Source organism: Psammomys obesus, unplaced genomic scaffold (assembly GCF_907164565.1).
Source record: "Psammomys obesus unplaced genomic scaffold, mPsaObe1.curated_primary_1811, whole genome shotgun sequence".
NCBI classification, from domain to species: Eukaryota; Metazoa; Chordata; class Mammalia; order Rodentia; family Muridae; genus Psammomys; species Psammomys obesus.
This window is the reverse complement of record NW_026589732.1, coordinates 4,223,696-4,239,250: the sequence shown is the minus strand read 5'-3', so window position 1 is coordinate 4,239,250 and position 15,555 is coordinate 4,223,696. Positions and strand designations below refer to the sequence as shown.

At 51.5% G+C, this 15,555-nt stretch overlaps 1 protein-coding gene and 1 long non-coding RNA gene across 2 annotated transcripts in view; one reads left to right on the top strand and one right to left on the bottom strand.

Annotated features, from left to right (window-relative positions):
* Positions 1–2,889, bottom strand: part of Nr4a3 (nuclear receptor subfamily 4 group A member 3) — a 38,044-nt gene extending 35,155 nt beyond the window's left edge. Inside the window, exon 1 of the mRNA XM_055605354.1 lies at positions 2,880–2,889. The gene's annotated coding sequence lies outside the window, so the exon portion shown is untranslated. The remainder of the gene's footprint in view (positions 1–2,879) is intronic.
* Positions 2,890–11,114: 8,225 nt separating this feature from the next.
* LOC129675315 (uncharacterized) lies at positions 11,115–13,696 on the top strand. Its single transcript, XR_008719893.1, has 3 exons — positions 11,115–11,341; positions 11,442–11,546; positions 13,154–13,696. It is a non-coding gene; the product is annotated as an uncharacterized LOC129675315 (long non-coding RNA).
* The last annotated feature ends 1,859 nt before the right edge of the window (positions 13,697–15,555 follow it).

The window sequence follows — 15,555 nt, the reverse complement described above, 5'->3', positions numbered from 1 at the left end:
TGCGATCGGATGTTAAAGAGCCCCGTAGCCGGTCGTCGCCCAGAAACTGATCCTTTTACGCCCGCTGTTGGTTCTCGGCTTGCGAAGTCAGGGAGACCGAAGTAAGGGGAACACTGGTGGAACGAACGTGGCCCGAATTTGGGGAAGGGGGCCGTGCCAGTGAGAACGCAGAAGAAAATAGCCATTTTTCAACTCCGACAGCCCCCACTCCCCAAACACAAATTTTACACGCCGTGTAGGAAATGCACAAGGTCCGGAACGAATGCGTGAATGCCCCGAGGAATTAACAAAGTCTGCGCTTTTCATTCTAAATGCTAATGGCGCTTCCCTTCCATTAGCCGGGAGTTCGGAGGGCCAGGGGTCAAGCAAACAGAAGGGCGGGAGGGAAGAGGCCTGAGCTGGCGGCCGCAGCGGGCCCAGGGAGGTCCCCGCACTCAGCGGGCGGTGTCCCCGAGGGTGGGCGGCTGCAGGGTCCGGGCCACCGGGTGGCTCGGAGGGGGTGCATTCCGGAGGACGCCCAGAGCAGCGCCTGGGCGAAGCAGAGTGAAACTTTGTAGCTGGAAGCGCAGCTTAGCTGGCGGGGAGGAGGTCTCCCGTCGCCCCTGACTCCGGCGTAGAGCGCCCCCTTGGCCCGGGGTGGGCGCAGATCAAAGGTCAGGGACGTGCCCCACCCCCGGTGGGCAATCCGATCCTCGACTAACCGAAAGACTTCTGGGGAGCGCTGGACCCAAGACTGGGCTAGGCCTCCTCTCCCGCCACTCCCGCACCCGAGTCTGTTGGCGGAGAGGAAGGGGCTCGGGTTCCCCAGGTCTAGGAAATTCTCGACGGCCAGGAAATGGGGGATTCCCTCGCCGTCCCCGGCCCGACGGAAACCTCGCGCTCGCCAAAGCGCCGGCACCAGCGGATCTTTCCACAGCTGGAGCATGTGCTCCTAGCCCCCACTCTCGCGCACCTTCAAAGGAGGGGGTCCTCCAGCGGCGCCACCCCCTCGTCTGCTGGCTTCCCTGCCCCCAGCCTTTCAGGAGCGGTCTCTCTCTCTCTCTCTAAGGGGCGGCCTCGGACTCGGGTGGGCGGGGGTCGCGCCTCCCCAGGGAAGGGGTTCCTCCCCGAGGCCGGCGCGCCACCCACCCCTCCGCCCGGCCCAGCACCCCGTCGCTCCCTCCGCCCCCCGACCGGCCGGTTACCTAGGCAAAGCCTCTGAGCCTGGAAACACGTTCCGTCGCTCAGGCTCGTGTCCGCTGGGGCCGGGAGCTCAGAGCCTCGGGGTTGTAAATTAGGAAGAAATAACTACCTCTGTCAAAGCCCCTTTCTTCCTCGGGGGCAGACGAAGGGAACACCCCCGGGCTCCCCTCCCCGTGGCGAAGCGTGTGGAGGAAACCGTGAAACACACCATTGTGACCCGGGCTCCTCGGCGGAGTTTCCAGCCCCTGGGAGCGGGGGCGGAGGCCGCGCGGGGGCGGGAGAGGCGGAGGGGCCGGCCGACAGGGCCAGATTCTCAGAAAGACAGAGTGAGCGAGGCAGACCCGGGGGAGAAGCCCCGCGGGCCAGCGCCGGCTCCCGGGGGGCGTGGGGGCTCGTGGCGGGCGGGCAGGCGCGGTGGCCCCGGGGTCCTTTGGCGCTGACGTTACGCGCATCTGGTTCGCTTAGGACAACTCCACTAAAGTCGCCCCATTCATTGTGCTCGGCACGCGCGCCGGGCAGCGTCTCTTTCCCCAGCTCGGGGCTGGAGAAGCACTCCCCGGTGGTTGGAAAAGGACCTCCGGAATCGGAAGAGCGAGGGGACGGCTGCCCCGAGCTCCGTAGCCTCTCCCCCAGCACCCTGAGCGTCCGCGGGGCCGGCGAGCACTCTCCCCGCCGCTCTCCCCTCGGGAGGACCCGGGCGCACGAACAAAAGGCCCCCTCCGGGACCGGGCCTGGAAACGGGGGGCCCGCGGCCGCGAGCTGCCTCCGGGCCGCCTAGCCTCCCAGCGGGTCCGGGAGGAGCCCTTGCGCGCCCGGCCGGCCGCGCTGCTCCGCTCGGCTCCGCTCGCCGCCCAGAACTTTCCTTGCCACCAGGAGTCCAACGCTCGGAGCAACTTCTCCGAGAGCGCACTGAAAAGTACCGCGAGCCTTTCCCACACCAGCCGGGGCCCCGGAGGAGAGGGCACGCCGTCCCCACGCGTGTCGGGGCGCTAGAGTCGGCAATTACAGCCGATTACTCCCGTGGGGGAGAGCGCGAAGCGGCGAGCCGGCGACGCCGGGCGGACGTGCCGAGCGGAGCCCCGGGCTCATTTCAATACAATGAGCCGCATTCCTACAATTACGGCCTGCTCGCCGAGCTCCCCCGGCGCCCGGGCGCGCTCCGGCCGCCGCGGCCCAGGCCCCGTCCCCCCCAGCCCTCTCCCAGACAACCAGCTCCGTTTCACCATTAGGCACATTAACTCGGACTCACCAGAGTCCCTATTTCCAGTCCCACTTAAAAGGCAGGAAAATTACTGCCGTTCATCACCGGGGCTTCAACTCCGCCGCCGCCGCCGCCGCCGCCGAGAGCATCATTACCATGACAACTGGAGCCGAAATACCCTGAATTACAACGCCGGGGCCGCCGCCGCGCAGACCCAGGTCCTCCCCTTTGTTAGAGGCTTTTCGCCTCTCCGGGTGGGGAGAGGACTCTCTCCCAAGCTCCAGAGTCCCCCTCCCCACAGGGGGGGAGGACCGGCTGGGGGGGGGGGTTCAGCCTGGAACCCACCGGCCGCTGGGCGAGCGAAGCCTGAGCGGGGAGGCGGCGTGGGGGGGGGGGGAGGCGCCCCACACTCAAAGTTGTCAATTTCGGGAGCGACGCTTCCCAGCGCGCCAACTTTTGAGCAAGTCCCCACACCCACCGGGCAGAGCGTACGTACTTGGGTGCTGTGGCGGTTCCGTCTTTAGAGCGAGTTTCTAGAGATCCGGAGCGGGGGCAGAGTGGCAGCCGCTGTCCTGGAAGAGCTGCGGGGCCCGAGCCCGGCGGCTGGCGGGGGCGCGGAGCTGCTGGCGGGGGATGCTGCGATCCCAACTCATGGGAGAGCTGCCGCCGGCGTCCAGTCTCCGGCCGCCGCCACCCGGGGGGGACGACGCGGCCGCGGCTCCCACGTCCGCCGCCGGCTGGGTCGGCGCCGCCGAGCGAGCCCCGGAGGGGCGTCCGGCTGCGGCTGCGGCGCGGCACCGGCGAGGGCGCCGGGCGAGAGGGGTGTGAGCGCGCGGGCGAGAGCGGAGCGTGTGTGCGGAGCGGGCGAGCGCGCGCGGCTCTGCGAGCGCGAGTGGCCGAGCGGCGGCGAGCGTGTCGGCGTGCGGGGAGCGGAGGAGGAGCGGGCGCCGGAGGGGTGGGGGGCGGGAGGCAGGAGACTCGGCTCTCCCGGCTGCGCGCTCGCCCGCTCTCCCGGCACGTCATTTATGCCACAGGAGCCCTAGCGGCCTCTCCATAGAGTGCCTGGAATGCGAGACGTCAATGTGACGCCATGGGACGCTACGTCACCCTCCTCCTCCCTCCCCTGGCCCAGCCGGTTCCGCGTGTGCGAGGGTGTGTGTGTGTGTGTGTGTGTGTGTGTGTGTGTGTCTGTGTCTGTCTGTGTGTCTGTCTCTGTGTGTGTGTGTGTGTCTGTGTGCGCGAGTGCGCGTCCCCTCACCCCCACCCCGGCCCTCCGCACGGCCGCACCGTGGCAGCCGCGGCCCCCGGGCTTTCCGGGCTCGGCGGGGCCGCCCCGTGCGCACCGAGCCGCCTGGCAGCGCGCCGCTCCACCGGAGCCCTCGGCGGGTCAGGCGGGCCCGCCCTGCTGTCAGGCTCCGGGTGGAGCAGCGTTGGAGGAGCGCGGCTGGCTGGTCTCCGAGGCTGCCTCGGGGCGCCGGGCCAGCTCGAGGGGGTAAGGCAGAGGACAGCTCTTCCGAGAGGAAAGGCTGTGCCAGCCGGCTCCTCCGAGTGACCTGGCAGTCGCTGCCGAGGGAGCCTGGCACCAGCCCGAAGAGTCCCCGAGGTGCAGCCGGGCTTACCGCGTGCGGCGGTTCGGAGGCTGTTTACACCCCTCTGGCCCCTGAGCCTAGGCTGGTTTGCCTGCTCCCCCTCCTGTCTGTTGCTGGTGTTTTCGCACTGGGATGCAACTCCAGGGACGAGATTTTATTTCTTGACACTTTGGGGTGTGAGGTTCTTTACTGGACACTTTCTAATCCTGAGAAGTGCACATCCCGCGCGCGCTGCACGAGAAACTCTATATAAAACAAACACAGCACACGTGCTGAGCAGCTGGCCGAGCCTGGCTGTTGCACACCTCGCCTCTCCTCCCCGTGGGAGCCGGGTCCGACCTGGAGCCCCACTCGCGCTTCCACTTCCCTGAGGCTTGCCGACGCCTCCCCTATCAGCTCTCAAAATGAAAGATTGCAAGACCAATCGACAGGCTTCCTCGACCTGTCCCCGGGGGACCTCCTGCGGTCTTTCGGAGGCACATTTGTCCTCTAAGTGTGCAGAAAGCCTGGGAGACCCTAGGAGGGACAGCAATTTCTTCCTGGAGATGGGGTCACCGTCTTGCTGAAAACAAAACAAGCAAAATAAAAACAAAACAAAACAAAATGTGACCGAGTTAAGAACTCTTAGTTGCAAGGATTGCTGCTAAGTGGGAGCACCTCCCTCGGGAGCGACTTTTTCACGAAGGAAATGTTTGAATGAAACAACCAGGCAGACGCGGTCTCTAGAGCTCTGCCTGAACCCCAAAGGGCATTTTTTTTTCTGACTTGTCCCAGCACTCGAGCGCGTGGGTGGCAAAGTTGGGGGTTTGCGGGGGAAGAGGATCCCCTTGTCATAGCACATGCTTCAGAACCGGAGATGGTCCGAGCTGGGACCAGAGAGTCGAAAAAAAACCAAAACCAAAACAAGCGCGTCACGCGTCTCCGGACGTCCCCGCCTCCACTTTCACTTCGGCAGGCTGCCGTGCCCTAGGACCGGGCGAGGACGCTGGCGAAGCCGGCCCAGCCCCGAGCGGCCGAGCCCCCCGCCCGCGGGTGCGTTCCCATCCCCGCCCCGAAGGAAAGAGGGCGCTCCTACATTGTATCCATTCAGAGGCTGGGGGTTGGGGGAGCGGGGCCCGGAGCCGCGCGGCGCTGACGCACGCGAGGCGCGTGATTGACGCAGGCGATGTTACTAAATCGGGCGCTTGGCCGGGCCCGGGCGGCGGCGCGCGCGGCAGATAGCGGAGTAGGTTCCCCTCGGTGCCCCCCTCCCGTCTCCATTCAGCGCGGCGCGGCGCGGGGCGGGGCGGGGCGGGGCGCGCGCGGCCGCGCCGGGATCCGGCGAACCAAATATAGACGGCTCCCGGCTATTTTTAGTGGGGCCCCGGGAGCGCGCGCGCCCGCCCGCCCGCGTTCAGGGGCGCCCCGGCTCTGCCCCGGAGGGCGGACCGCGGAGTCGCCATCTTGTAACTCGGCTCCACTCCTGTCCGGTGCGGGGCGGCGTGGGGGCCGAGGGTAGGGGGCTGGAGGGAGGCGCGGGCTCGGGCGCGCGCGCGGTGATCCCCGTCCGCCCGCCCCGGGTTCCGCGAAGCTCCGGGCGAGGTCCCGCCACCCGACCCGCCCGGCCGGCCCTGACTTGCGAGGAGGCGGAGCTGCCTGCGGCCACCACTTCCTGAGAGCCGGGGATACCCATCCCGGACGTCACGGAGGAGTCGAGGCGGCGGTGGCGGCCCGGGGCTCAGCCTGCACTTGCATCATGGGTGCAGCGGCAGCTGCCCCGCTCCTTTGTGCCTTTTTTCCCCCTCTTGAGTAAACGCTTTGTTAACTGAAAATACCATGACGGACCAGTGTGATCACCAGTTCCAGACCTCAAAGAAAGTGAAGCTGTCAGGCAAGAAGAGGGAGACTCCCCCAGCCGGCTGCGATGGTATCTGGTGGGTGGGTGTGTAGACGAGCACTTGACAGTTTTCCACGTATTACTTCTTGCCTAACTCTTCACCCTTAAGGTTTAAAAATACTTTTATTTCCATGCTGTAAAACTTCATCTGTGTTCTGCACCCCTCCCATTCCCCTTCACTTTAGAATCTCATGCAGGGCTGGAATCACGCTAATAACAACCCTAAAATTAGGTACAGTTTTTAGGCGACGTGACATCTTTCCATGGACTTACAGAATACGCTCCTACAGAATACTTTCTAACTTAGTGTGTAACAGGTCCTTGCTTACTCAGGTTGTCATAAAGTCACTTAACTTTGTTCACGTGAACTGGGGGCTTCCAGTGTCCTGAGTTCCTGGCTTGAGACTGAAGTTTACCCTGTTGCTGTAGCAGAGAGCCTGAACATTTACCAGATCCACGGCAACACCGCTTGCATGTGTGTTGATAACAGAACCCAACATCATAGACACCCCTGAATTGAAGAAGGATCATCTCCCACTCTTAACACTTAGGGCTCTCTGTATGAAAAACAGCGAACCCCCCCCCCCCCCCCGGGTGGTGGTAGTGGAGGGGAAACCATCATCCTTGTTTGCCTTAAAAAAAAAAAATAATAACTTTCACCCTTAGCTGGCCGGGAATCTCTAGGTATAGATTTTGTCTTTGAGTGAGTATGCCTTTGGGACTTACCCTGGCGCGCGTGAACACACACACACACACACACACACACGCACACGCACACGCATATTCAGTTGGGATGAGCTAGGCTGCTGTTCCCGGCTGGGACTCCTAAGAGTGGGAAGCCGGATTCACCATTGGAGAGTTTGTAGTGGTTATTGATAACTGACAAGTCTTTGAAACTCAAGAGGAAAGTAGTGTAAGCAGAGACAGGGCTCTCTTATAGATCAAATACCCGCTGTTTAATCAAAGGTCCCCAAACAAAGGCAGTTCTTTCCATGCACCAAATAGAAATTTCCTGTTATTTTTTTTAAATATATGTTCATATCCATTCTTTTCTGCATTTTAAAGCTTTGATTTACTACAAGAAGGAAATAATATTCTATGAGGCTCATGCAATGCTTTTTTTTTTTAAAAAAAAGAAATGTAGATTACTTTTTATTATAATATTTTTAAGTGAAATTCAATACTGATGCAGCTAATCATCCATTTTGAGAAACCAAATAGAATAAGTACCTTAATCTGTGGCATAATGAAAACATTCCAAGTTCAGTCCTTTTTCTAGGAAAAAGGACATCCATGCATGTTCTAGTAAAGAAAGTAAAGAAAGCAATTTCTACCTTTTAAACAGCCAGTCTGTTAAAAACTATCTTTACAGAAATTATTATAGATTTGTAAGAAAACCATTTCATTTTGCTGTATATTTGTAGCTCTAATATGCCTGCAAGAAAAAAAAAAAGAGATATATGTCTCATGCAAAATAAAATAAGGGATTTGAGGAAATTTGGTGTGTGTGTGTGTGTGTGTGTGTGTGTGTGTGTGTGATATAAAGCAATTGTTTTAGCAAAGTATATTTTAAAAAAACTGTTCTGAGAAGAATGCAGTGTAATCTTGTTGTTTTGCTAGTGTGTACAGAATGGTTACTGTTACAAATAAGGAAAGGTGAAAAAAAATAATCCAGGAGCTGGGGAGGTGGCTCAGTGTGTAAGAGCAGTTGCCGTGCAAGCAGGAGGATCAGGGTTCGAATCTCCAGCACCTATGTTAAAAGCCGTTCACGGCTCTGTGCCTGCAGCTCAGGCACACAGGACATGTGGATCCCAGGAGCCTGTTGGCTAGTCAAAGCAGAGTAAAACTCTGCTTCTATGAGAGACCCGATCTCAAGAGAATAAGATGGACAGCTACAGAGGGAGGCTTGAGCCCTTCCCAACCTCCACACGCGTGAGTACCCAGTCATGTGCATACACCCTATACACACCTGTGCATTGTACACACACACACACACACACACACACACACACACACACACTGATATTGCAAGCCAGATGTTGTCATCTAAGGAAAATAAGTTTTGAGTTATAAGTCTATAAGCCCGTGTTTTTTAAAACCAGTATAGAGGTCCTATACTACACACACACATGTACACACCGAAACATGTACATATGACATTTACTAACTTCAGGTCACACACACACACACACACACACACACACACACACACACACACACTTACTTCAGCCATTTCAGTGACCATTGTAAACTTTCAAATCAATTCTATCATTGTCAGATTGGTCTTTCTAAACTACACCTTTTGTTTTGTCACCTATGGCCTTCAAAGTGGATTGTGTCTCCCCAAAGCCCAGAGGCCTATTAATTCCAGACTTCCTGTCAGAGCTGAACTGCTCTTCTCACTCTTCCTTCCACAGCCTTCCACAGTCCTCTTTTTAAAACAGATACCCTTCTCCTCCTTCTCCACTTACTGAAATCTTATTCAGCCTCTAAAATGAGCTTATGAAGAACCAGACTGCTCGAGTCTTTCATATCTTTCTCATTTTCCTGCTTTTTAATTCTCTTTTCTCCATAGCTTACAACCCGGTCAAATCGCAAGCTTCAGAAAACCTGCCTCACACATCCCTGAAATTTCTGTTCACAGATAATAAATAGTCATAAAATATGCCTATCTAACTTGAACACAGAGAGACGGCTGCTGCAGTAATTCATGCTGCAGAGGTATGGATAGGGCATTTTTGGTGTGGATGGATATATTTGAGGTCACTGGCATTGTTTGCTTTACCTGAACTTTTCATATTCCTGACTGAACACAGCTTGTCAAGGTGCCCGCCAGAAGCGCAGACAGCTGCGTGGTGATACAAGGAAATGACAGTTTGGCTTGTTGCGTAGGAAGCTTTGCTGTGATCTTTTCTTTTCTTTCCTGGCAGACTTTTGGTTTGACTCTTACTCTGATCTAAGCTCTTTCCTCTCTATCTGTACTTTCTCTTATGCTGCTTTCAACAATGAACTGTGGATGCTGTAGGCTTGCAAGTGCTACTGTCTTCCTGGGGAGACTTAGAAAATTGGGAACTATGACATCTATGTTCAATCAGATGCAAAAATTGCAGAATTTCTTATCTTTTCAAACATTGACATAGGCTTGTCTGCCGCTGTTATGTGGGGAGATGAAGTGGCCGAAGATTTGGGGCTTATGATTTGTCAGAAGCTCATGTAACTCAAAGTACTTACTTTAACAAGCAAAAACAACAAAGCAGGAACATTTTCTGATTTTATAGAAACATTTCTAGGATGTAACCTAAGATGGAAAGACTACTTTATGGTGTAAGAGTTTATAATATTCTACAGTCTCCTTAATGACTTCCTATCTACCTGTAATGCTAATGGCCAGGATAGGCTTGTAATGTAGTTTAAAAGATTATTTGATTTGTTAGTCATGCTTTCCCTAGTCACTGGAAGACCACAATCATTTAGAAGGTAAAAGTTATTGCTTGTGTGTAATAAGCCAGTTTAGATTTTGCTAAATGCTCAATGCTTGCCCATTATTCCAGCTGTGAAAAAAAAAATATGGCCTCACACATAGAAGTTTGGTTTCTTTCATTTCTCCAAAAGTGAGAGGCTAAGAGGACAGAGCTCTTAGCTGTTTTTCTACAGCGGGGACTGCCCTTGGCTCCTGTGAAGCCACCAAATCTTGGTACATTGATCTTTTAGGGGCCCAACTGTCAGGATCTGTAAGTGACAGTGTTGAGTTTCCCTTATGATCTTGTATATCCTAAAGTTGAATGCTTTTTGAACCAGTTAAATTCTGTGAGCCATGAGTCGGCCTTGCCCCCCTCTCTTAAGTCCCCGTTCATGGTCAGGAACCTCATTAACTCTTCTGGGTAACACTTTTGCTTTTGGTAGTACAGTTGCATGGGTAGTAGTTTATTAAATTGCCCTGGCTTGCATTGGTAATGAACTCCCGCCATTAAGTGAGTGGGGTCTCAGCGGTCTGAGAGAGTCAGTGCACTGCCAACATCACAGCCCTTTCCCTGTCCGCAAGCTAGAGATGAGCAGAAGCCTGGATAGTCCAAAAGTCATGTTATATTTAGCCTTGGAATTTGTCTTTGAACATTCATCTGAATATGGATGAGTCACAAATTGACTTCATACAAATTAGCAAACTTTCTTGGAGCTGGTTCTGTTGTTTGCTGCTCTTCATTCCTTCCTGATCCTTCCTGCATGCTAGGCATAATCTGTATTTCAGGAGTGGCAGCCGGGCCAGAGCTGTCCTCTGGCTTTTTCCTAGAGAAGAATTAGTGGTGCTGAGACGGGATGTAAGTCTTTTCGTGTCCGGTTGAGTGTGAGCAGAAAAAGTGGACTATACGGGCAGGTCACCACCGAGAAGTTCCAAGAGCATATCAAGTGGAAGAAATTCTGGCAAAGCGATGAGGAAAAGCACAGGGGATTCTGCTTGTGAGCTTGCTGCTTCTGTGGTTGGATTCATCTTCTGGATGAATAGCCCAGCGTTGTAGGCATTGGAAAGTTTGGAATTTTAGCAGATTGCAGGTTTCTGTATTGTCTAAGTCAGGTTTGGATAGTAAAGACACAATTTGTCCATTAGGGTTATTTTTAAAAGGCCTGTTCCACATATTTAGGTATCTGGTTTCCTACTTAGATCATGTAATTAGTAACTGATTCTGATTTTTTTTTTTTACCATAGTACATTTTCCAGTATTTATTCTGCATGTTTATAGTTCAGTACTGGAAAAATTCTTCCCTGACATCTGTTCTAGATTAGTTCTCTATTCCAGTTATGTTTTCCTATTTTATCAACTGTGGTGAGGAGAATAGAAAGCCATATTTTAAAGATTTCTACTATTTAAGTGTAGTAAAATGGAATAAACTGTCCTATTTTTCCTAATTTCTGAAAATAATTATTATTTTAAATTCCCATGCTAATCACCATCTTAAAAAAAAAAAACTACAATAGAAAAACTGGATAAAATTTGCAATGTATTTACCATAGCACCAATACTCTTTGTAGCTGTGAAATTGACTTTTTAATTTTTCAAACATTTTTTGATAGATGCTTGTCTCAAACTCCTTCCAAATGTCTTTTTGTTCCAGTTGTCTTGGATCTCTGAATTCTTTGGAATTGCTGTTTCTTTTGATGACTTTACAGAGCCCTCAAAGCAGTTCTTTATCAGAGTAAATGCTCTGTGAACATTTGATGAACCTGTGAAACTGGATTGCAAGAAGCTTATTCAAAATATTCTCTTTTCAGTATTTTTACCCACGTTGTAGCCTTCCAAGCCTTCTGAGGTCGTTTTACTCATGGTTCAGGCATAAGAAGTGCAGAGAAAGCCTGCTCTACCCTGTCTGTGCTGCCGCTGGCCTCGCCTGTGGAGACTCTGGCATGCCGGAGTCACACACACCGACATCTGTGCTTGAATGTAGAACCAATTCAGCTATTCAAAGGAACTGTTGCACTGCTTTTGTCTGCGGTCGCAGGTGTGTCTGTGTGTGTGATCTATGCATGTGTTTGCGTTGTTGTGAGAGTGTGTATTCATGTTTGGGGTATTTTATTTTGTTTTATTTTATTTTTTAACAGAGTCTCGCCCTGACCCTGGAGTTGATAGACCGGGCTAGGCTAGCTGGCTGGTGAGCGTTGAGAATCCTGTGTTTCCGCCCGAGGTCCCCAGCTCAAGGATTACAGGTGTGCATGGCTGCAGCTCGTGTGGCTTTCTACACGGATGTAGGGGTCTGAACTGAAGTCTTCCTGTTCCCATGCATGCACTTTACAGACAGCCCCTGCCCTGCTTTCAGACTCCCACTCCCACCCTCAAGAATTCCTCTCTGGCTTGCTTCTTTGTTTTGATGAGCCATCCATCCGAAAGGCTGTTGCAAGACTTCATCCTTCCTTTCTCCTTCACTGTCCCTGTCCTTGTCATATTAGCGTTCCCATCAGTGACTTTCTCACACGTACTTCAAGCCATGTGTGTATGTGCCACCCACAGGCGGCGGGGCCATAGACTGGAGAACATGGACTAGGTCCTTGAATTTTAGCTACATCACACATTTAGACATTTGAGGATTTAAGTTTTGAAAGGGTATAGTTGCGTGATACAAACCATTAAACATTGAGGAGTGAGAAGTTTCCTTTTCCCCTGCCTCTCACCTGAACTTCTCTAGAGGTTTTAAGTACATCTCAACGCTGGGGCAGACATGAAGTCAGTATTCCTTTGTTAGACAAATAGGGCATGTCCGTGCTGCCCTGACTTTTTCACTTAACAGCATGTCTTGGAGTTGGTTCCATACCAGTGGAAGGAGTCTTAGACATGTTCCGCTTAATAATGTGTCTTAGAGGTTGCTCCCGCACGGTTGACGGCGCATCATCATTTATTTAGCTGGTCTGTACTGATAGACGTTTGGGAAGTTTGAAGTATGTAGTTAAAAGTATTGTCATAATAAATACTTAAGCTGTGAAGATGATTTCATACTTGTGCAAATGTATTTGTAAAATTCCTAGAAGTGGGCCGCTGGGCGAAAGACTACACATCATAGTATCTTGATAAATATGGCCAAATTGCACTCCACAGAAGTTGTAAAATGTATACCTCTCTTGCAATATAGGCAAATACCAGATTAATGCATATTCTTGCCAACAAAGTACATTCTTTAACTTTGGGATTTTTTTTTTCAGTCTGGTAAGTGAAAATGTTAGCGTGGTTTTACTTTCTGTTTCTCTTTATGAGTAAGTGTGAACACCTTTTCCTATGTTTAAGAGCCATTTCCCTTTCCTTTTTGTGAAGTGACTTTTAGAGCCTTTGCCATGTTTTGGGGGTGGAGGGAGCTGAACATCCCTGTGCAGTCTTGGTTACAGTATAAATATCTGCCTGTGCGGTCCGAGCCACACCGTGTTCCTGTCGCTTTTCTGTCGCCTAAGAACTTTGCTTGCGGCCTTATTGTCATGTCGGCTGAAAAATATATGGTTGGATTTGTCAGTATCGACTTTAGTGACTTCTAGAATTTGTCAGTTAGAAAACCCAACACCACTCCAAGTCTATGAACAAATTCATGTTGATGTGTGTCCTTTTGCCATTTCCATCTTAGCTTTTAACATTTGGTTCATTTGTCTTGGTGTATGGTATGGAATAGGTAGGTCCCGCTTAGTGTTTTTCCTAATGGCTCTTCAGCTGCACTGGCACTGCTTGTCAGATAGTCTAGTCTCTCCTGCTTGCTGTTTGGTGAAGCAGGACTGATTCATCCGCGTGCTGTTTTCACACTTTTTTTTTTTTTTTCTGTGACTGAACACGAATACAGTCCTGCTTTTCTTCCCATGGAGCACCTCTGCAGTGATGCCTGTGTCTTTCTGTGGGCTGCCTCGGCCTTCGTTAGCAGCCACGCCAGCCCAGCAGTCATCTGATGAGTGGATAGAGGCTGCCCAGGAGGCTTGCCTGTTCTCAGGGCGCAGTAATTGGTGCAGAGTGAATCCTGAGCATATGAAGGTTCATCCGTAAGACTGTCAAACCTGAGGCAGCCCTGGCTCTTGATGGTCACTGCTAACCAGTTCTCTAGAAGCTGAGCTGCGCTGCCTGAGGCCTCTACCCCTGAGATCTGGCTTGCTTCTCTTCATGCAGAACCCCCTCAACCACTACCTCTGCTTCCTCTGACCGAATGGGATTTTGCCTTCTAACTCTTCAGGGGAACCGAAGTGTCCAGAAAGCAGCGCTGGTGTCTCCATTCTGCACCGGCCAGCTGCAGAACCCTTTTCTTCTTTCACTAGAATTGTGGCTGTGGATGGAAGAATAAAATCTCTCACTTGAAGGAGAAGCATTTTATTTTATTTTTTTTTCACCCCAGCCTTGTCCTACCAGGAGAGTGTCCAGGCCACTAGAGCTAAATCCACTTTATCCCTAGTTCCTTTTGGTGCACTCTAATAAAAGACTTCCTTCCACTTTGAACCACTGCCCCGGGCATTTTCTCTTCCAAACCTACCAAGGCCACCTTGCCTGTTCTTTATTATTGAGCCTTACCTTTTGATCCTGCTTGTTATCTCTGCCTTCAGCCTTCCCTCTGAGGGTGGTGGCACACTCTGCCCTGGACCAGTCTGGATTAGAAGTTATTTTGGCCAAATAGACTTTAGTTGAATTAAAGCAAATTGATTAACTGTAAAAGTTGGCTAAGACAACAGTTTGCTTAAAAATGTATCCTAACAGCTCTTAGGTTTTTGAGTAGTATTATTAGTGCATCGTGGGAGTGACCAAACAATCCTGGCTCAGTCTCAAGGCATTTTTCTAATCTTTTAACTTCTAGCCACAGCAGCATGTTGCTGCTGGTGAAATGGCAATGCTAAAGCAAGCTCTGTTAGCTGCTCAGCAGTGGGAGAGAGTTGGGCAAATGCGATCTTAACTAAGAGGCAGTAGAGGCTGGTTAGAACAAATCATAACATCTCGTAGCAAGATAAAAACATGTTGGCTTGATTGTTTTATTTTTTTCCTTCATTAAAAAGGTCATGCTTATACAGTACAGGACACTCAGAAAAAAATGTAGATAAGGAATAGAAAGACGAAAAAAAACTGCAAATGAGTCTGTGACTGACTTATGCTCTCCACCCCCCCCACCCCCCCGTGATTTGAAGGCTTTCTACATGCTAACTCTGAATACTGTCATTATTTGCCCCGGTTGACCTAAGCATTCTTCACCTTTTCCCCCAGATTATGTTTCTGTTCCTTTTTGCTTTTCTGTTTTACAATTGCAGGCCAGCACACTTTTAATAAATTAGACTTAATACATAGGTTACCATTCTCTTCCCTCTGTCCATTCTTACTCAGCTTGTATCCAGCCTGGCCGCTCAAGACATTCCTGTTTGCCTTAAGTAGGGCAGTCTGTAAATGAAGCCATTCTACCAAACTTCTCTCTGAGTTCCCAAAGGAGACCAGCTGAGAATTCCTGTGGAACTCAACTACCCTTCCTTCCTTCCTTCCTCCCTTCCTTCCTTCCTCCCTCCCTCCCTTCCTTCCTTCCTTCCCCTTCCTCCTCTCTCTCTCCATCATATTTTTGAAATTCATGCTTGCTGAATGTTATGAGTATCAGTTAAGTAGTGGAAGGAGGTACAAAGAAATAGGTTTGCCTCACAGTGAATGCAGTTTGCCACAGGGAACCCATCTCAAGGGAGGGAGGTGCTGCTCTTAAAGACAGGATCTTGCTGTGTGGTCTAGGCTAGTCTTCAGTTTGAGAATCTCCTATTTTAGCCTCTTGAGTGCAGGGATAACCGGTCTGAATCATTGTACTCAGCATGAAGAAAAATTACTGAGAAGATTTTCTCTAAAACAAGGTTTTAAAATATGTGCTATGTTTGGTGTCTGTAGTGTGTAAACTCATCAGTTACCATGTCTCTCCAGATCCAAAACTAATGTTGGAAAGAATATTCTTCAAAAGGAGGCCCTAGAAAGCTGTCCCCTTTGTAGTTGCTGTGGGAATTGCTTACCATTCTTGTTCTGTTAAGTTTTTAAAAATATTTAGTGTGTATGTGTGTGTGTGTGTGTGTGTGTGTATGTGTACCATATCTGTACACATGCCCACAGAGGTTAGAAGAGTCATTGGATCCCTGTATCTGGAGTTACAAATGGCTGTGATATGCCACGTGGGTGCTGGGATCTGAACCCATCTCTCCAGCCCTCGTTACATTTTTTCCCCAAAGCAGATAGCTCAAGAAAGTTACT